The sequence below is a fragment of the Barbus barbus genome (assembly GCF_936440315.1).
Source record: "Barbus barbus genome assembly, chromosome: 4".
NCBI classification, from domain to species: domain Eukaryota; kingdom Metazoa; phylum Chordata; class Actinopteri; order Cypriniformes; family Cyprinidae; genus Barbus; species Barbus barbus.
In genome coordinates, this window is record NC_136732.1 from 9,662,903 (window position 1) to 9,683,834 (window position 20,932).

The 20,932-nt window shown below is 39.8% G+C and overlaps 1 protein-coding gene across 1 annotated transcript in view; it reads right to left on the reverse strand.

Annotated features, from left to right (window-relative positions):
• LOC306868855 (NACHT, LRR and PYD domains-containing protein 12-like) overlaps positions 1–19,547 on the reverse strand; it is a 140,156-nt gene extending 120,609 nt beyond the window's left edge. Inside the window, exon 1 of the mRNA XM_079415268.1 lies at positions 19,535–19,547. The gene's annotated coding sequence lies outside the window, so the exon portion shown is untranslated. The remainder of the gene's footprint in view (positions 1–19,534) is intronic.
• Positions 19,548–20,932: the final 1,385 nt, after the last annotated feature.

Genomic DNA, 20,932 nt, shown 5'->3' on the forward strand with positions numbered 1-20,932 from the left:
ATCACAAAATACAAACTAGCCTGAACAGATCTTCCCCATATAAGACATACCCCTACAACCCTTAATCTCAATCCCATAGTGCCACAAAAAACAAATGAAACAAATATTGATTAAAAAAAGTAAAGGATAGATAGTTAGATGAGGTCTATATATTCTGTCCTGTTGTTATACCCAAATAAGAGAGGAAGCTGCCCCAGTGTTTTACAAACAGATCTTGAAGTTTCTTCAAGCGAAATGTTATTTTTTTCAAGAGGCACATAAGATGATACTTCCTTAGTCCACATAGAAGTCAAAGGAGGTTCTGAATCCTTCCATTTCAGCATTATATATTTTATGGTTGGTAGAAGAGCTATTCTTACAAACCTCAGATTAATTCCCTTTTGTTCTTTAACCTGTAGTGAAGTGTCCCCCAGCAAGATAAGTCTGGGCTCCTTGGGTACATTAGTACCAACAAACCCTAACCCTAAAATAAAGTCTTATTAACCCTAACCCTAATCCCAACTAGCCTTTATCATATTGTAGTGTTACTCATTTAATCTTTTGTAGTTCTGGAACAGTATTTTAAAGTGTTACCTTATATCATATTCATTCTTTGCGCACTGATATGTTGCTGAAAATGATTGTGTGATATTTGAAAATGGCATTTATGAACCAGTAGATGACACTATTGCTGTTTTTATGTCCTCTGCGCACTGGCTGACAACAACATGAAGTGATGTCAAGTGCAAATAAAGTTTTTATTTTAATGAAGCCTATAATATCATGTTACAATAAGGATTCAACAGAATCCAGGTCTGATATTTTGTCTATATCCTCAGGCTGCCATTTCTCTAAGACCCGCAATAGGATAAAACAGCTTTTGTTTAATCTTTTAGTGTTATTAATATGTAATTAATATATATGCAATTATATGTATGTTATTAGAAAAAAATATATCATAAACCAATGCAACATAATACACATTGATAGAGGCAGTCACATGAGATCAGTTAAACACAGACTCATTATCCAGATCATTTTTAGTCATTAAAGTGATTTCTGACTAAAATCTTTGAAGGATTTTATTAATTAAGTGCTTAATAACCAGTAACTGTTCTCAGTTTCCTGATTTCTGATACAAACATCCCACACCTGTCTTTCAAAGTGCTTCTAGGGACCTTCTAGGCAGGGGAAATCCTTGGATGGATGGCCAGTCAACTGCAGGATTTCTGATACAAATATGAATTTCTTCTCATTTATTACCATTCCCTTTGGTATTCTGACCATCAAATAGTTAACTGACTTCACAGAATTGTGGCGTTTCATGATTCAGGACTTGTTATTTATATTGTCTTATAATAAATGGCCAAGTCTTGCTGCATTTGGCTTAAAACCAGCGTTAAATGTATGGATCTCCTTTAGCAGGATAGCATAACCTCCTTTAGTAGAAGGTTATGCTATCAAACTGTATTTGAGTGTTGTTTACACCCACCTATTTTAAGCTTAATGAGACTGGCATGTTTGTTAAACAGTCAGGATTATCACTAATTATATAACTGTTATGTGCTTAATAGTACGTAATACCAATAACTGTTAGTAATTAACAAACAAGCAGATAATTTCCCTTAGGTATAAGGTAGCCTATAGGTATAACTCATTTACAGGCCCATATCTTCTAATACAAGCTCGAAAACACATGGCATTATGAGATGAGCCAGTTAAACCTTTGTGATTTGTGGTTAACAACTTAAATTTCTGTCTGATCCTCAGATAAAGCTATTAAAGGACTACAGAGGACTACAGAGTTCAATGGTGTCTTGGCAAGCAATAGTCATTAAAACAGCAGCTTAGACAATCTGCTAAGTATCTCATTTTATGTTTTCCACAGAAGAAATAATATTTGGATGTCAGATGATAATGAGAGTCAGTTTTCATTTTTAGATGATTTATTCATCTACTGCAAAGAATCATTGAAAAAGTTTTATATGAAAGCTAAACACAAAACTGACTTATTTACACTTCTTGTTGCACACTATGATCTGGGAAACAGTAGATTGTCGGTAATGAATGGTTGTTTTAGGAGACTGATTTAAAGCAGGAGAATCAAACAGAAAGCAGTGTGTGTTTGTGCATTTGCCCTGAACTCATCACTGCTGTGTGTTGTTGAAGTAAAGCATCGGCCAATTTTAATACTGGATCAGTGAGCATGACAGAAGCTTGTGAATTAACTATTCTCAAAAAGTCATCTTGGGTCTCAGGAAAAACATTTGGCTCTTGCTCATTTAACGGTCATTTATCGCTTATCTTGATACTTGCACATAAAACGCTTCGAGCTACATCTGTTTTTCCTGATCTTGCTTTCTGCCCCTTTTCATTAATACTGTATGCCTTTCAGAGTCTCTTTTTCTCTTCTCAGACATATTCACAAATTCTGTACAACAAATCTTCTGGATTCATGTTTCTAATGGCTACTAATGGCCACTCTGGGAAAATCAAAGTAGTTTGCTAATACTTTAATATGCATGTTCAAGGAGTCACGTGACATGCTCATGAACCTAGTCGCACTTGAGTAGAGCTCCGTACGTTTGGCTTCTTTTTGCTGATTTTTTTCATTTTGTTTTAAGTTTTATTCATTGGTTGTGTTTTACCTGATGGCATGCAGTCGTAAACATCAGGAGTTGTCTCCGTCGGCTTCTCCGATTTAGAAGAAATCCAAGTCACCGAACTCAAACGATATGATGGACGAGATGGTGAACACTGTTACACACTTTGAGGACATTCTAAGAACCGAATTGACGGCGATGCGGAACGAATTCGCTTCTCACATGTCAGTTGTTCAGTCGCTATGCTCTAAACTGGATCTTCTTACAGGGGAGATGAGAGGACAAAAGAAAGTCATCGCAGATCACGATAGGTGCGCTGCCACGCAACAGGTTGTGGACTTACAGGATCTCAATAGGCGCAGCAATCTGCGTCTGGTTGGATTGCCTGAAGGTTCCAAAAAGGACGACCTTATGGGCTTTCTGAAAAGATCGCTACCGACGTGGCTCCCGTCTCTGGCCGGCAAAGAGATTGAAGTGGAGCGAGCGCATGGCGTGTACACAAGGCTCTCCTCCGATCGCGCTAAACCATGGATTTTCATCTTTAAACTACTGCGGGTCACAGATAGGGAGCTCATTCTGTGGGCCGCCAGACTTCATGCCCCGGTGAAAACTTTTTTTTCTTTCTTTCCAGATTTTTCTCTGGTCACCGCAAAAAGAAGAAGTGCATTTGTGCCAATTAGGAAGGAGATGAGAGACGCTGGCATCCAGAATTTTCTCCTTTATCCTGCAACGCTGAAGGTCATTTTCAATCAAGGTGAACCTAAAATGCTATATTCCCCAGAAGAAGCAAGAGCTTTTCTCAGATCCCTTTCATCCACCAACTCTCAGTGAACTCCAGCTGGACATTTGTGTCTTTCACTGTTCACTTTAATGTTCACTTCTTAATTCATAGTTCATTGTGCATACAGTATCGCTTACTGATTATGATATTTTATTTGTTTTAGTTGTATTCTTTATCTCTCTTTTCTTTCTTTCTATCTTTTTTTTTTTAATAGAAATACTACCTAGTCAATACCTGGCTGAACCGAACACTCTTCAGGAGCTGGAGTCAGCAATTCGATCTATGAACAAGGGGAAATCCCCAGGCATATAGATGGTATTCCAAACAAATTGTATACTACTTTTTGGTCCGATTTAGGTCCCCTCATGTTAGATATGATACATTTTTCAGTTACTCAAGGCTCATTTCACCCATCTATTAATATAGATGTTATTTCTCTCTTGTTAAAAAAAGATAAAGATCCGACTTCCTGTTCTAGTTACCGGCCACTTTCTTTGATAGGGACTGATGCTAAAATATATGCTAAAGTACTATCTCGTCGTCTAGAGAAATTTATGATTAGGCTAGTTCATCATGACCAAACAGGATTCATTAAATCTCGCTCTGCTACGGATAACTTACGCAGGTTATATCATATTATTAATTCAAAGAATAGTTTGTCCTCCCCTTGCGCAGTATTATCTCTAGATGCAATGAAAGCTTTTGAACAGCTAGAATGGAACTATTTATGGGCGGTTCTACAGCATCTGGATCTGGGATCGAGTTTCATAAATATGATAAAAGTTCTGTATGTCAATCCAGCAGCCACTGTTCTCACAGGTGCTGTTCGCTCTCACCCATTCTTTATACACCGAGGTACTCGTAAGGGTTGGTCCGACAATCTGAAACTATTTCTCTCATAAGTATACGGAATACTCATCATCATATTTCTTTGTTTGCTGGTGATATCTTATCTTATTTTTGGAGAAGCTGTCACATTCTGTTCCTCGTGTGTTGAATTTATTTTACCATTTTGGATCTCTCTCTGGGTTTAAAATTAATTGGAGTAAGTCATGTTTACTTCCCCTCAATTCTAAAATTTATTCCATGTCCCTTTCTATATCTAGTCCATTGGTTAAAAACTTAAATACTTGGGGATAGATGTTTCTCCTCCCCTGCAGGAAATCGTCTCAAAAAACTATAATGGTATAGCCAAAGTATCCTCAGATTTGGAAAATTGGTCTCATCTTCCTGCTTCTTTTCAGGCCCGTATATCGGTGATTAAAATTAATGTTTTCCCACGTATCAATTTCTTTTCTTCCATGATTCCTCTCCCTCCACCGGTTGGCTACTGGAATAAACTAGATGCATGTGCTTCACGGTATATATGGGATGGGAAACGTCCTCGTATTAAACTGACTACCTTACAACGATGTAGATTACATGGAGGTCTTTGTATCTATAATTTTAGACTGTATTCTCAAGCCTTTTCCCTCCACCCTTTAGCAGTTTGGTTTGATCCTGTCGCTTCTGTGTCTTGGAGAGCAATTGAGGAATCTATTGTTTATCCGTATAAATTGAAGCATCTTGTTTTTTCGGGAGTTCCGCTTAGGCAGTGTAAATCTCGGTTTGGTCCCATTGTAACCCATCTCCTCTCCACATGGAGAGATGTTGAAAGACGTTCACAATTAGTTACAAAATGGCATAGGCATTCGCTATGAATCTGTTGTCTTCTCCTAAGTGCAATCTCTGTTCCCAAGGAGTTTTAGGCACGTTTTTGCCATTTTTTGGGGAGTGCCCCTCTCTCTCACCTTTTTGGACTCAGCTCTCACAGGATCATATTTGTTGGGTACTGAGATATGTTTGACTGCGCGCCATTTTTTCATGAATGACTTTTGGAACACCTTGTCCGTCCAACAAAGATATTTACTGTTAGCTGCTCTCACAGCAGCAAAAAAATTGCTTGTCAACTGTTGAAATCCTCCTCACACAATAGACAGACGAACCTGGACTGTGTATTTGTTGGGCATTATCTTAATGAACGCTCTACTTCTCGAATCTAACGTGAAAACTGTAAATTCATGGCATTCAGCTTTTAATTTAGTGTCTTTTCTAAAATCTTTGTAAAAATTATTTTTATTGTTATTTGTTTATCTATTAATACTAATTAATATGTGTTTATTATTATTATTTATGTTATTTTATTTAAGTCTACCAAAAGGTGGGATGGGTTGGGGTTGGTTTTTAAATTTGTACAGCTGATTTTTGTTTTGTACTACTGTTCCAGCCACCGAAGATGTTAAAATATTGCTATGGTTACAACAGTGTCAGTCATCACAATTTTGAGAGTGAGTTCTGTTCCGTACACACAATGAAACTCCCATATGTGGTACTAAATCACATAGAGATGCAATGTTTTACAATGTAACCTCAGTCTGAACAGTTATATCGAAATTTACCTCTACGTCACTCTAGATTTGTTATAATTCTGTGCTGATGGGAGTCATGCAAAATATTTGACATACCAGTAGCTCTTTGGTCTTTTGTTAAATATGGAACATGGCTGCTAAAGTAAAGAGAGAGGAAAGTGTTAGGACTCAGCTCTATACAAGCAAAACTTGAGGAATCATAAATATTTAAATACCTTTACTCTTTCTCCTCATCCTCCTTATCGTCTGCTCATGAATTTGCTGGCTTCTACGGCTCATGAATGCATAAACTGACCTGGCCTCTATTTTTGTTATTGCTCTTTTTCACATATGGGTCAATTCCGGACCATGATCAGTTCAAATTTAAATCGCTAGAGGGTGCGGTCTTTAGCATTTCTGTTAGGACACATGCCTCCCATGCTGGAAACACTGGTTTGAATCCTGCTACATTACTGCTACATCCTGTTACATTGGTGCCTTGACCCAGATGGGAGTGAGGTTTAGGGAATGAGTGTAACGGAGGCCATCTAGTAAACGTTGTGTGGTTAAACCTAACCCTTCTGAGCTCAAGAGGTACACTAATGTTTAATGTTCTTGTTAGCATGCCAGCCTCAGAGCAGCTTTCGTATTTTAGAAATTATGTTTTATTAACAAAGTTCGGGAGGATCATGTCAGATACTTAGCCTAATTAAACACAAGTGGTACGCACTCAAGTGAATCAATGCATGGATATAAATACAGATGACATACCTCTATTCATTCAACGGTTATTCAGCATTCGGTCTGCACCTTTTGCCATTACATTACAGACTCAACTTTTCCCGTCCAAACAACGAGACCTATGCTGGGGATCTTTTCGGATCCTCCGGCCAATCTGCTGACCCCACGATCTGCCTTTCTCCACCAGACACGGCCACCGAGCTCCAGGCTTTGTCGCGGCCGCTGCTTTCTGCTCAACCAGCCACAAGCTCTCCTCCACCGGCGCAAACGCTGATTAATTCCGACGCACCGTCCTCGCGGAGGGTAAACAAAGCGGATTTGCACGATCTTTCATCACCCCGCAGACCAGCCAACCTCACTGCTAAATCCATTCCAGCGACCAATAGATCGAGAAAAGCCCGAACTAGCTTCTCTCGACACCACCATTGTCCCGCACAACACCCGCGAGTGTCAGGTCGCAGCAGCAGGCCTTCAACGAGCCTGGGCCACGCCCCAGTTCTCACCGCAGCAAAGCCTCACTCACCTTCCCGCTTTGGCTCAGCCTTCACCACAGCTCTCCTGGCCGCAGCGCCATATGCAGCCGGGCCTTTAGCTTCCATTTCCAGATGCCTCTGCTCGCAACACAGACCCACACATCTCTTTCTCATACTCCTTTTTCTCTAACGCTTCTATCAGTTTCCCAATAGGCCATAATAATAATTTGTATAAAGTATCAAAAGTAATTAACATATGGTTCTGTCGAAAACTTAATATAATGTATTGAACAATATAATGAACATTTGCATTACATCAAAACCTACAGAGGGCTCCAATGGCCCGACAATCGTCTACATGTCACCGTGTGATCTAATCCTCGTTCGGTTTAACATTTAATTAAAATGTCCACTTAATCTTTAATATTTGGCCATTTCTTTACGACAGAAATGCTGCAACAATTTTAAATTATCGTATGTGGACATCAAAAATTGCCATTTTTCTGAGTTCTTCATTACGTTCAGCCGTTTCACTGAAATAATCTGTTCAGTTTTTCCCCTATAGGCACAAATTAAACGAGGGTTCATGATCACTCCCTGTCAGATGCTGCAAGAGAGCTCCCGGTGGAGCAATATATTTCTCTGTCGACTACCGGCGAGACTCACTCATCCGACGCCATGAGTATTGAACTCTCGTTGGATGCTGCGAGAGCTTCCCGGTCGAGCAAACCTCGCTTTTCCATCCGACCACCGGCGAAGCTTACATGTCCGATGCCGCAAGTGCGGAGCCCCCGTCAGACGCTGTGTGAGCCTTCCCGGTTGAGTGAATACTTCCCTTTCAACTACCCGTCTGCTGCCGTGAGTATCAAACTCCTGCCAAAATCCTCCCAGCCCAGCAATTGTACCTTTTTGTCCTACGGTCCTCCTATCCCTTACCTTTTCCATCCTACGTTCGGCGAGGCTTACCCGTCCGATGCAGCGAGTATTGAACTCCCGTCAAACGCTACAACAGCATCCGGCCAAGCAAATCTTGGCCTTTCAGTCCGTCTACTGGCGAGGCATAACCATCCGATGCAGTGAGTATTGAACTCCCGCCGGATGCTGCGAGAGCCAAGCAAATCTTGGCCTTTCAGTCCGACCACCAGCAAAGCTTATCCATCTGATGCTATGAGTATTGATCTCCCGTCGAACGCCATGTTCATTTTAGTCTTTTCTGGGATTCTGAGATGCTCAGAGCTCACAATCTCCTCTAAATTCAATCCGGAAACCAACCCCACCATCTCAGACCTAACAGTTCTCAATAGCGAAACCATTTCCTTTTTGATCAAACAAAGACAGACCAAATTAAGAAAGGTAATTTAATTTACATTTTTCAAACATTCTTCTCCAATCCAACCTTACCAATCCGTCCTCGAGTACCTTCGCCTTAGAATTTCTCAGGCCAAATCCCCCTTCGAACCTCTATTTATAGACGACGCCAAAAAACCCATCAGTCGCTTTTGGTTCCAAATAACACATGAGATTAATTTTGCTATCGTCAGACTTCCCAGCAGGAAATTTCTCCAGTCACTCCTTTCGTATCGGGGCAGCAACATCAGCAGCAGCCCAAAAAGGCCTCTCTAAACAGCAGAACTCTAGCAAGATGGTCTTCAGAAGCTTTCCAAAGCTACATCAGAACGAACCAGTATAAAAATAGCCCACCAGACACTCATTGGCTAAAAAATAAATAAATAAAAATTTGGCCTTCCAACTATATAAACGTACCTTTTCAAGTCCCACGCTTGGCGAGGCCTACCCGTCCCACACAGTCAGTCTTGATCTCATGTCGGACGTTGGCGAGAGCCTCCCAGCCAGACTACTTACCTTTTCCATCCTGCGGCCGGAGGGACTTACCCATCCTGGCTGCGAGTATCCATCTCCAGTCGGATGTCGGTGAGAGCCTCCCGACCACACATCTTGACCTTTTCTGTCTTTACCTGTCCGACACAGTGAGTCTTGATCTCCCGTCGGACGTCGGCGAGAGCCTCCCAGCCAGACAAACTTACCTTTTCCGTCTGCTTGCGCCACAATATCGAACCCCCGTCGAACGCTACTTACCCGTTCGGTCAAGCAATCTTGGCTTTTCAGTCCACCTACCTATCTTAGTCTGGCGGCTGTCCAACACTCAATTGCTTTTGGTTGGTACTCTGGGTTCGGGCCATTCCCGAGTTAGGAGCCCTTCCCCAGGACAGCACGCCAACTATGCATTACCATACTTGCCAAATACGCATTACCTTACTCGTGCTAAATATATGTAAGTGTGAACTCGTGAAATAGGGATCTCATCAAAACATTAGCTAGACAGAATGTTTGAGACAGACTAGGAAGAGAGGTGCTGTAACAATGTAACATGTCAAAAAAATAAATAAATCATGTTTTTGTAAAGATAAAGCATGAAAACCTATTCTAGTACACTCCAAAAAACAAATCAAGACTTGGAAAAAGGGCATAAATAATATTACACCTTTAATCAATCTGAATAAATCAAATCCGATTTCAGATTCTGAAACTTTGTAATCTATTTCACATATTCGTTTACATGTGCAGTACATATTGTCAGGATCATGGACCTGTTTTTGTTGTGTTTTGCTCCCCATATGTTCTGTGACCCAGTTTTTGCCTCATGTTAATTGTTAATTTGATCCCAGGTGTGTCTCCTTAGTTCCCTCGTTATACTGTCTTTAAAAGCCCCAGTCCGTTCAGTTAGTGTTTGTCGGTCCTTGAATAGTCTTCCTTGCCTGTGATCTTCTGGATATTAAAGACTCTCGCTTCGTGAATTCCTCGTCTCCTGGCTTCCGTGTTTCCCGAGAGTTGTGACATATATTCTGAACAAAACTTAAGCCCACGCTGTGTTCAGAACTAGAGAAAGCTACTGTGCTAATGTTACTGGAGCATAATTAAAAATATCTAAATAGAAACCTGACATATCGGTAGAACTATTTTAGCAAATATATGGTAAATATTAATTCTCATTCACTCAGTTTGATGTAAAATAACGCATTTGTAAGCCATAGAACAGCAGACGTGGAAGGTATTTTTCAATCCGATTGAGAAAATAGTCAGATTCATGTATTATTGATTGGTCTATCAGACCAACTGTTATTTCAGGTCTATCAGATTTGGATATCAGGTTAGATAAAATGAGCCATGAATCTGATTACTAATGGATCATTTGCATGTAAACTGATCTAGCCATTTTGGTTTTATGTTATCCTAAAAAAAAAAACACCTATACAGAGCACAGTAGTATATGAGCTAAATATAAAAATTTCCCACCATAAATAGTTAAAATGACTGAAATGCAGTATAAATGTCCTTCCACTATAATGAACACCATGTATCAGAAGGTCAAGACAGCCATGGAAATGAAAAGAAATTAGACATCCACTGAACTTTCCAAGGATTTGATGAAACATTTGCATTGTTGTGATCTGAAGCTACTGATAAATGACCTGCCTTTGACATGTGATTAATTACAGAGCCATTGTTTGGTGAGGAGTGTTGACATTTGGCTCTGGTTATGGAACACAGTGACAGCGTGTGTGAGCTCTTGGAGCGTCTGCAAAAATAATTTGATTGAACAGAATGGAAAGCAATGGGCTGGGGATCTGCTGATGTCTATAATGGAAAAAGTCTCCATCTGTGCATGTTAAGCAAATGATGTAGAGCATTAATTAGTATGATTCACCTGCATCAGTACTGACAAACATCATGTATAGTATCATTATAAAACATAAACCAATCAGCCACTGCCAAAACATCTACTATAATATAGTATTTGTCTTTAAAAAAATGATACTTGTAAATTGTCATTAATGGACAATAAGACCAACAAACTTGCTTGCACACCTTGATCCTTTGTATGACACAAATAATCTAGCAGTGATCTTCAAATAAAAGTATTGTGCAGTATGTAGACATAGACCTCAGGATCTTTTCAAGAGTTGAAGCCATTAACATTTGTATGCCGTACTGCTGCAGTGGGTGGCAGAAGTCAAATGTATGCTATTCCCATTATCAGGAAGTGCTGCCCTTGTCCTTTATATGCAGATGAAAGACAGTGATGTGCATCGAGGCAGGCTGACAGGCCCTCACAAACACTAACCCGCATGACAGTGCTGATTGTGGAGCTGTAAGGGGCAGTGGAGTGTGTTATGGAGTCATCCGCTGTCTCTCAGCCTGCATACTGATGGCCACAAATTATAAAGATTTTTGCTGAAAGATTTGTTCATTTCTTTTCTTTTTCTGTTTGGTCTCAGTGAAGTTTTCCACTCTTCTCTTTTCACAAAGTCACCTTTCCATGTTCTAGGTTCTTTTTAATGCATGAATTAATCTAAATGTAAAACCACATAATAAACTGAATAGGATAAACTAATAAATAATCTGTTAAGCATATTATTATTAAAATCAGATGCTTTTGAACCTCATTTCATAGGTCCCCATATAAAGGCGTCAAAGCCTTATCCTACTGTACTTTTCATACATGTTATTGTGTGGTTTATGTACTTGTGTTCAAATCTAGTGCAAATCAACACTCTGTGTTGAACCTTAATTAGCTGGATTTGTGTAATGTATTAAATCTAACATTTGGTATTTATACAACCTAAAACAGCCCAACTTCCTATAAATGCACTACTTCTACTAGTTCATTACATATAATAATGTACATGACATAAACCTAAAATGTACATGACAACAACAAATAGTTTATACATAACCAAACTAAAAACACACTTGCAGTATACACACATCTTCAACAATGAAAAATATCACAGTCTGACAGTAAAAAAAATAAAATCTAAATAAAAAATCAAAATGAGCAATGTAATGGCTATTTTCAAAAAGACTGGTCATGCATTTAAAATTCGTTTAGTCTTCTGGAGTAACTCAGGAAACCTAATTTGGAAATCTCTTTCTTTAAAATGCTGCTCATCAGGACCTCACCGGGAAGTAAATAAGATTTTCTAGCATGTGAGTTTGTGGGAGAGTTTTACCTCCTGCTATTAATTAAGTTTTTAATGTTCATGTGGAACTACATGGGTGTTCATTAACTCATTGCCACAGTATGACTCCTCTATAATAGAAAGAGATTAACATCATAAAGTAAGTTGAAGCTTTGATTTTTTGTGTGAATGTTGGCACAAGGAAATCTGCCCTGATGAAACAAATACCTTAAGCTACACAATGGTGGTTTTCTGGTCATAAATGTTCTAGTCCAAAGCTACGGTGGCCGAGAGAGCTCAACGAGCTGCAAATAGAAAAAACACCTGCAAATTAAGAAAACAACTTCATTAATTTTACAACGCACACACTGCAAATGCTCACAACACAACCAAAAAAAGAAACACACTGCTAATAGAAAACAAACGCCTGCAAATTAAGAAAACAACTTTTGTCAATTTGACAACACACAAGCTGCAAATGCTCACAATACAACCAAACAAAGAAACGCACTGCAAATAAAATGTATTTGGTTGTATTGTGAGCATTTGCAGTGTGTTTCTTTATTAGTGATGGGTCGTTCTTGAACGATTCGTTCATTTTGAACGAATCTTTAATGTGACTCGGGAAGAACGAGTCGTCTCGGGGAGTGATTCGTTCAGTCGCACATGCGCATTGCACAGCATTCTCGGGTTTGAGTTGTTCGTTCATCACGTGACAGCCCCATACGCTTAACCAATGCAGCCTGAGCCGGAAAGAGAATTGATTAGTTTGTCTATATCGAGTCTCGGGTTTGAGTCGTTCGTTCATCACGTGACAGCCCCATACGCTTAACCAATGCAGCCTGAGCCGGAAAGAGAATTGATTAGTTCGTCTATATCGAGTCTCGGGTTTGAGTCGTTCGTTCATCACGTGACAGCCCCATACACTTAACCAATGCAGCCTGAGCCAGAAAGAGAATTGATTAGTTCTTCTATTGAGTCTCGGGTTTGAGTCGTTCGTTCATCACGTGACAGCCCCATACGCTTAACCAATGCAGCCTGAGCCGGAAAGAGAATTGATTAGTTCGTCTATATCGAGTCTCGGGTTTGAGTCGTTCGTTCATCACGTGACAGCCCCATACACTTAACCAATGCAGCCTGAGCCAGAAAGAGAATTGATTAGTTCTTCTATTGAGTCTCGGGTTTGAGTCGTTCGTTCATCACGTGACAGCCCCATACGCTTAACCAATGCAGCGTGAGCCGGAAAGAGAATTGATTAGTTCGTCTATATCGAGTCTCGGGTTTGAGTCGTTCGTTCATCACGTGACAGCCCCATACGCTTAACCAATGCAGCCTGAGCCGGAAAGAGAATTGATTAGTTCGTCTATATCGAGTCTCGGGTTTGAGTCGTTCGTTCATCACGTGACAGCCCCATACGCTTAACCAATGCAGCCTGAGCCGGAAAGAGAATTGATTAGTTCTTCGATTGAGTCTCGGGTTTGAGTCGTTCGTTCTTTTGTCACGTGACCACTTGCCGGATCAGTACATATCAAATAGGCTACCATAAAGTAAAACTGTATTTTTTGTATGTTGGATCATATTTAAGAATTATCATAAAATTATCAAAATATGTGTAATAAGCATTTTCCTAGAAATAAAAATGGTCTGTTCATTTTTTTGAATGCAAACATGCCTTAAAGCATGTTCTAAAATATAGCCACAGTGTTATTTTAAAGCTTATTTATTTTTTATTTATTTAAAAAAGGCCTAGCTTGTTGTGCTAATATATATATATATATATATATATATATATATATATATATATATATATATATATATAAACATTTTTTCATTTTTTTTTTTCATTGTTTAAATTCATTTGGGATTAGTTATTCTCTTAGCTAGAAAGCTTTTTTTGGCACAAAAGTGTTATTTATTTTAAAGCTTATTTATTTTATTTATTATTAAAAAAAGCCTAGCTTGTTGTGCAGTATTTTGTTTTAGTTTTTTAAGGCTCTGTGGCTTTAGTATATTTTAATTTTCTTGTATTTTTTATTTAAATAGTTTAAATTCATTTTGGAATAGTTATCTTCTTTGCTATAGCTTTTCTGGCACAAAAATAAACAATGAAAACAATTCAGGAGTGTTTACAGAGTGTTAATGTCTAAAGTGTCATATGTTACAAAAGTAAGGTATTGTATTTTATGAAGATCAGACTAAAACAAATAAATAAAAACAAAGCATAACAAGTCAAGTCTGCTTTATTGTCAATTCTTCCACATGTACAGCACATACATACAGAGAACTGAAATTGCGTTACTCTCAGACCCTTGGTGCATACAGTTAACATTTAAGACACTGACAGTAGACGTTCAAATACAGATAAATACAGTTTAAACACATGTACATGCAACTATACAGATATACAAATGAGGACGTTTGTAGAAAAATAAAAAAAGAGATAAAGTGGCATAAGGCACATGGCAGAATAGATAGAGTGCAAACCAGTTAAATAAAACAAAACTGTGCAGATATATGTGTAGTGCAAGAAGAGGTTAACCAACTCGTCATTATCTTTTTTTACCACATGGTGTTATGGAAAAGAGCCATGTGACAGAAATTAAAAGCAATAATTTGAGACCAGAAAAGCATCACATAACTGTAAGAGTAAATAATAATACTAATAATTCTAATAATAATAATAATGACTATGCACCCGTTTGTAAGGAAGGTTGTAAATTAACTAATTTCTCTGTCCAAAACTGTCACCTCACGTGACAAAAGAACGAACGACTCAAACCCGAGACTCGATATAGACGAACTAATCAATTCTCTTTCCGGCTCAGGCTGCATTGGTTAAGCGTATGGGGCTGTCACGTGATGAACGAACGACTCAAACCCGAACACTTGTCAGATAAGAGGTGGTGCGCTAATCATAGACTAAAGACCCAGGTAAACAATTAAGTAATATTTTCTGTTTCTTATAGCATAGTTTTGTATTGTTTGTAGTGTGATAAACGTTTGCATAAGTAGTAGATGTGTTTGGAAAGTAACAGATAACATTGGAATTATATTTTGCTAAAATGAACGAAATGAACGAAATGACTCGAAAAAAGATTCGTTCATTTTGCTGAACGAGACTCAAAGGTCCGAGTCGGTAAAATGATCCGAACTTCCCATCACTATTCTTCATTTGTTTGTGTTGTGAGCATTTGCACCACCTGCTGTCAAACTGATGAAGATGTTTTCTTGATTTGCTGGTGCTTTTTTTTATTTGCATGTGTTTTCTGAAGTTGCAGTGCATTGAGCTCTCTTGGCCACCGTACAAAGCCCTTTTAAAACCATGCAAGAAACTTGGGCCATGGCAAAAGGCCAGCCAACTATTCTGAGCTGGAGTAAACGGTGTTGTTCTTGTTTTAACTTTTTGTGACCAGTTGTGACCAGTTACAACATCTTTAAACTATACATTTTATCCAAATTGTAACTTTGCATTCCCACTACAGTTAATATTTTAACCTAAATCTTAGAGTGTAGGTAAAATATAATGGGTCAGCTATAACAATGTTCAAAATGGTATCATATGCTGTACAATGTAACATATTTCCAATACTCTAAGATTGCAAGAATGCAGACGCTATGCTCATGGACCATTGGCTGAATGTCTGAATATGCAAAAGGCACACAAAATGGAAAATACTTCGGTGAATTTTGAAGTAATCATCTGATTTGTTGAATTCTAGAAGATTTTCCAGGAGACGTGTATCACTCATCTCTAAATATCACTCATCGCCGTTGTGTTTACAGTTGTAACAATGATAGCTTATCAGATCAACCAAACACTGGAATTTCAAAAATATGTTAGGTTCATGGTATACATTGTGCTCCATTGTTACTTTAAACTTGCATGACCTTCATAAATGTTGCACGCTGGTCTGTTATTGTGGGGATATCAACATTTTCACAGCATTCCAGACCAGAGAACATGTGCAGTACTTAAATTTTTTTCATGTTCTCATCAGGAAAGAAATAGCTTGTTTCGTGCAAGATTCTTTTATGACTAAATAATTGTAAATAATCAATGTTTTTGATTGTGCACCTTCATGTGTCACCACAATGTGGCCATCATTGATTTTTTTTCAAGCCCTATAGGAATGTCAAAAAACTTACTTCCCACCCCCCAGTGGCATCCGGAACCTCTGGAATAATTTGAACACTCAATAAATTTACTACTGACATCTAGTTAACCAACTCAAACAGCGGCCGACTGCTCCAAACAAGAATTTGTTTTGCCAGAGTGAAATGAACCGAAGCTGCGTCTGGGGTTGGAGTAGTAGTCTCAGCTTTCTGAAAACGGAAATGTCCTGTCAATGCAGCTCGTTTGCATAAAAGTATGCCTACTGCACAGACTTGCTGAGTTAAAGTGTTTCTTCATTACTGGAGGCCACTTTTCTTTTTCCCAGAGCTGTCAGGAGTCATGAGAGCCAGATGAGATGCTGAGGAGATGTGACAGAGGTTGTCTGCTCTAATAGATTCTAGCCCATGAGACCAGCTCCATTTCAATCAGACTCTGTGTTAATGTGTTAATGAATCTACCGGTAGAGCTCCAGAGGGAGAGGCTAATGTGGAGGGGTAGTTTTCATCACGCTAACAGTTGAATAACAGGGGCGGGAGACACAGCCTTGCTGTCTTCAGAGGTCGGCACAGGATGTGTTATTGAGCGTTATTTTTTTCTCAACAACAGAAAATTTAATAAAGGAAGGGAAGGAGACACTGAAAATTCCGATACATACTCAATAAAAAAAATCTGACTTTTTAAATAATTTTTTTGCGAAACTACAAAACGTACCTGTACTCTACATGCATGCAGTTTCTAGCTGAAATGAACGCTAGAAACAGTAAATCACCAACAACTTTATTATTTTCCCTAAAAATCATGATTACATGGCCAGATTATTGATTAATAAACATTTATTTTCACACAGTTCTTCACACAATACTATATGACCTAAAAACATTTTTACCATATAGTGCATGATTTGTAATCCAATACATTTTAAGGTTTACATAATCAGTTCCAGGTGTATAGCTTTTCTGAAGTAGTAAACTTGCTTGTAAGCCCATCTGGTAAAGCATTGCACTTTGAGATACGAGTCCTGTGAAATAAGAGTCACAATAAAAGAGCTCAAAGACTTGTAGAAGCAAGCTAAAATGACATGATTGCTTCAGCAAATGTTTTTATCTCACATTTGCTTTTGTTAATGCTTTCAGCCAAGTTTAAGCTAGGGTTTAGTGTAGGTGAAGGTAACTCAGCAGACATTTCATTACTAAACTGCCATGATACATACAACAAATAACATTATAAAAGGTTGCCAGATCCATGCTCAAATAAACTCACTAAATATTTGTGAAATGCAGCAGTAATGTAATGTAATGTTTTGCCAAAAAAAAAGTTCACCACAGGCACCTGCATGAGCAAGAAAATTATTATATTAAATTCATGCTTCTCCTTTTTTTTCCTAGTTACTTTTAATTTGTCTGTTACTATCACTGTCTCACTTGATTTAATTTGAAAACTTATCAACTTATCTTATCAAGACACTTATGAAAACACCAACCAGAGATTGTGCAAAACATCTTAATGCTCCACAGAAGTTAAAGTAGTTACATTTATACAGGTTTGGAACAACATGAGCGTGAGTAAATGATGAAGGAATATAAAATCAAACATTGCATATCCGATTCTGTACATCAAAATATACTCACAGTTCTTTCAGCAGTTCTGTTGAAAAGCCTGTGAGCTCTCAAGCATATTAATTTGTCAAACCACAGCTATTGATCACAGTGGTAATGTCCTCCATTAATGCTTGTGAACTCACATCAGCAGCAAAAGTTTCCCCATCAGCATACTCTGACTCATGCTGCCTGCACAGGTTGTGAGGGAATAAGTCTTTGTAGAAGTGTGGTGAAGGATGAGGCACAAACATAATTTTGAAGTTGGAAGTTACTGTGACGAATGTTTATTAAAAGTACAAGTTAGGGGAAAGAAGGGGGAAGGAGCTGAGTGGGTTCAATGTGCCATAACAAATTTAGAGTTTGCGTCCTTCAGTGCATTTGGAAAGAATTCAGTGATCTGCTGCTGAGGTACATAATGCCTGGTTTAAATTGAAATACTGTAAGTTTAGTAAAAAAAAAACAATACTTGCAATATTGTGTTAGTGAATCTAACATTATCGTGATGGTGCAGTTTTACAGAGAGATACAATTATGCTATGATTAGAGCTATGAGTCATGCCCCGAAAAGGAATGATATTTTAATTCTGTGGCATGAGGGATTGAGTGTCAGCACACATATTATAAATTATATTTATTACCAAACTTCTACACATCTCAGAAGAGCTTCAACAGCTAGAAACTGGTGTTCTAGCTGTTGAAGAAATTGGTTCACCCGAGTGAGCTTTAGATTCCATTCACCAAAATATTAGTTCACTGATTCATTCAGTGACTTTCTGTTGGTAACCATGGCAAGCAGTGAGTGTCTTTTGAGTGAGTCATTGAATCATTAACCCAACAGATTTGTTAACATTTTAAATCAGAATGAATGACTTTAAGATTGTACAAGACCAGGAGCTAAACACGATCACAAGGTTGAACAGGCTACTCTGACTTCTTAAAGATTTCACAAGACTGACATTTTTAATACGGAGTGTCTATTTACACTAAGTGCAAATAGCCCGCCTTGTTGGCAGAGGCTATTTACACTAACTCCGCCCACCAACTTGTGATTGGGACAGTCAACGTTGCAAAAATTGCCCATTAAAAATAGTTTTCAGAGGCTTAGATATTGAATCTGCCTATTGCTGAACTTTTTTTCTCCCTTTTCAAATGTCATTTCACATTAGAAAGGCATTTATTTTCAATAAAAAATGAAGGAAATAATCAAAAAGTTGAAAATAGAGTATCAGGTACGGTTAGAGTAGGTGTAGGGAGGGCTTTATTGCCCCAACAAGGTGGCATCCATTTAATAATTTGAATTAAAATTGTAATTTACACTCAATACATTAATTGTCAGACTTTGTTTCCCTGTGTCTTGTGTTTCCACGTGCTCCCTGTGTTTCCATGCCCATATTTGGTCTTCCCGTTCCTGTCCTCGTTTCATGTCTTCATCAGTTAATTAGTCCCCAGCCTTGTGTTGTATTGTTAATTGATCTTCCTGTCAGTGATTTTCCCTTGATCGAGCTGATTAATTTGGTTCTCTATTTAAATGGTTGTGATTGGGAAGTAGAAGAATGTAAGAGCCATACTCATCCAGCCCCTCCTGAGAACTGCAGGGCCTCTCCAATTCACCCCACGCCAGGACCCTCCACATGCCTGGCCAATGGCTACGGCCACCCATATTCTCTTGTTTTCCAATGAGCCCATAAGTGGGCCTCCAACAGCGCTGACCTGGGGGCGAAAGTACTGGACCCGTCATTAACATCTGTCCAGTCAGTGCTGAAATCTGCCCCCTGTCTTCCGAGCCCAGCTCCCAGATCCATCCCTACCCTCAGCCCAGAAATGCCGTCCGCAGCTCCGAAGTCAAGCCCACTGCCGTACGCGGCCAACGCAGGACAACCACCCGTGGCCAATGCAAGCCCGCCGCCATCCGCGGGGAAATTCACGCCGCCATCCGCGGCTCACCCATGCCTGCCGCCGCTTGCGGCCCACATAAGCCAGCTGCCATTCGCGGCCCACGCAAGCCCGACATCCGCGGGGAAACTCACGCCGCCGTTCGTGGCCCACGTAAGCCCACCGTCCGCGGGGAAGTTCATGCTGCCATCCGCGGCTCTCCCTCACCAGCCAGCGAATCGCGGCCCACATAAGCCTTCCGGCAGAGAGTATGGCAAGCCCTCCGGTTGATGCTCTCTCCAAAGTTGTGCCTGCCCCTCGCAAGTGCCCTCTAGTGCCAGCTCCTCGCATGAGTCCTTCTATGAATCCGCTGGTCCCGTCCAGTTCTCCTTCGTCTCCTGCGTCTCCGCTGGTTCCGTCCAGCTCCACGCTGCCTGAGCGCCCCCAAGTGTCCGCGCTGCCTGAGTGCCCCCAAGTGTCCGCGCTGCCGGAGCGCCCCCAAGAGCCCGGGCTTCCAGAGCGCCCTCAAGTGCCCGCGCTTCCAAGATGCTGGTCGGATCGAGCCCCTACTTGCCCCAAGGATTTTTTTGGGAGGGTAGTAGGGCTCCTGCCGAAGAGGCGGAGGCTGGGGCTGCGGTCTCGGAAACAGACCTGCCATGGCCGCCCAAGCTCCCTGCTCCACCATGGCCTCCCGAGTTCCCTGACCCGCAATGGCCACCCAAGTCACCTAACCCGCCATGACTCCTGGAACGGGCGCCGCCCTGGAGGCCTCCAGAGCGCCCACCCCCCCCCTCCCCGTTGGATGGTTTATGGCGCGAGGACGCGCCTTCCGGAGGGGGGCATAATGGCAGACTTTGTTTCCCTGTGTCTTGTGTTTCCACGTGCTCCCTGTGTTTCCATGCCCATATTTGGTCTTCCTGTTCCTGTCCTCGTTTCATCTCTTCATCAGTTAATTAGTCCCCAGCCATGTGTTGTTAATTATCTAGTTTAGTCTGCCCGTCATAAGCCCTGCGTTTCCCTGTGTCTGTGTCTGGTCTTATCGTCAGTGATCATCTTTCTGTGTATTTCCATGTCTCCAGCGGTCCCTGAGTTTTGTTAAAGTCTTTCGTTATTGAAGTTCCTTGCCTCCTCATTTCCTGCTCCAGAGAGTGTGTTGTGACATTAATATTGTATACTGTTTTATAATGTACTACAATACTGAGGTGCAGATAATTGCCTCTATTTGCAATAAGTAGTATAAATAGAATAGTGTAAATATAATCTATAGCTATTTGCACTTAGTGTAAATAGCATCAACTTGCAAACAGATGCTGCCTTTTTAATGTGATAATTGATTTACTGTACAATATACAAATTCTGCAATGTCTTATCATTCATATTATCCATTATAATAATGAAAAGG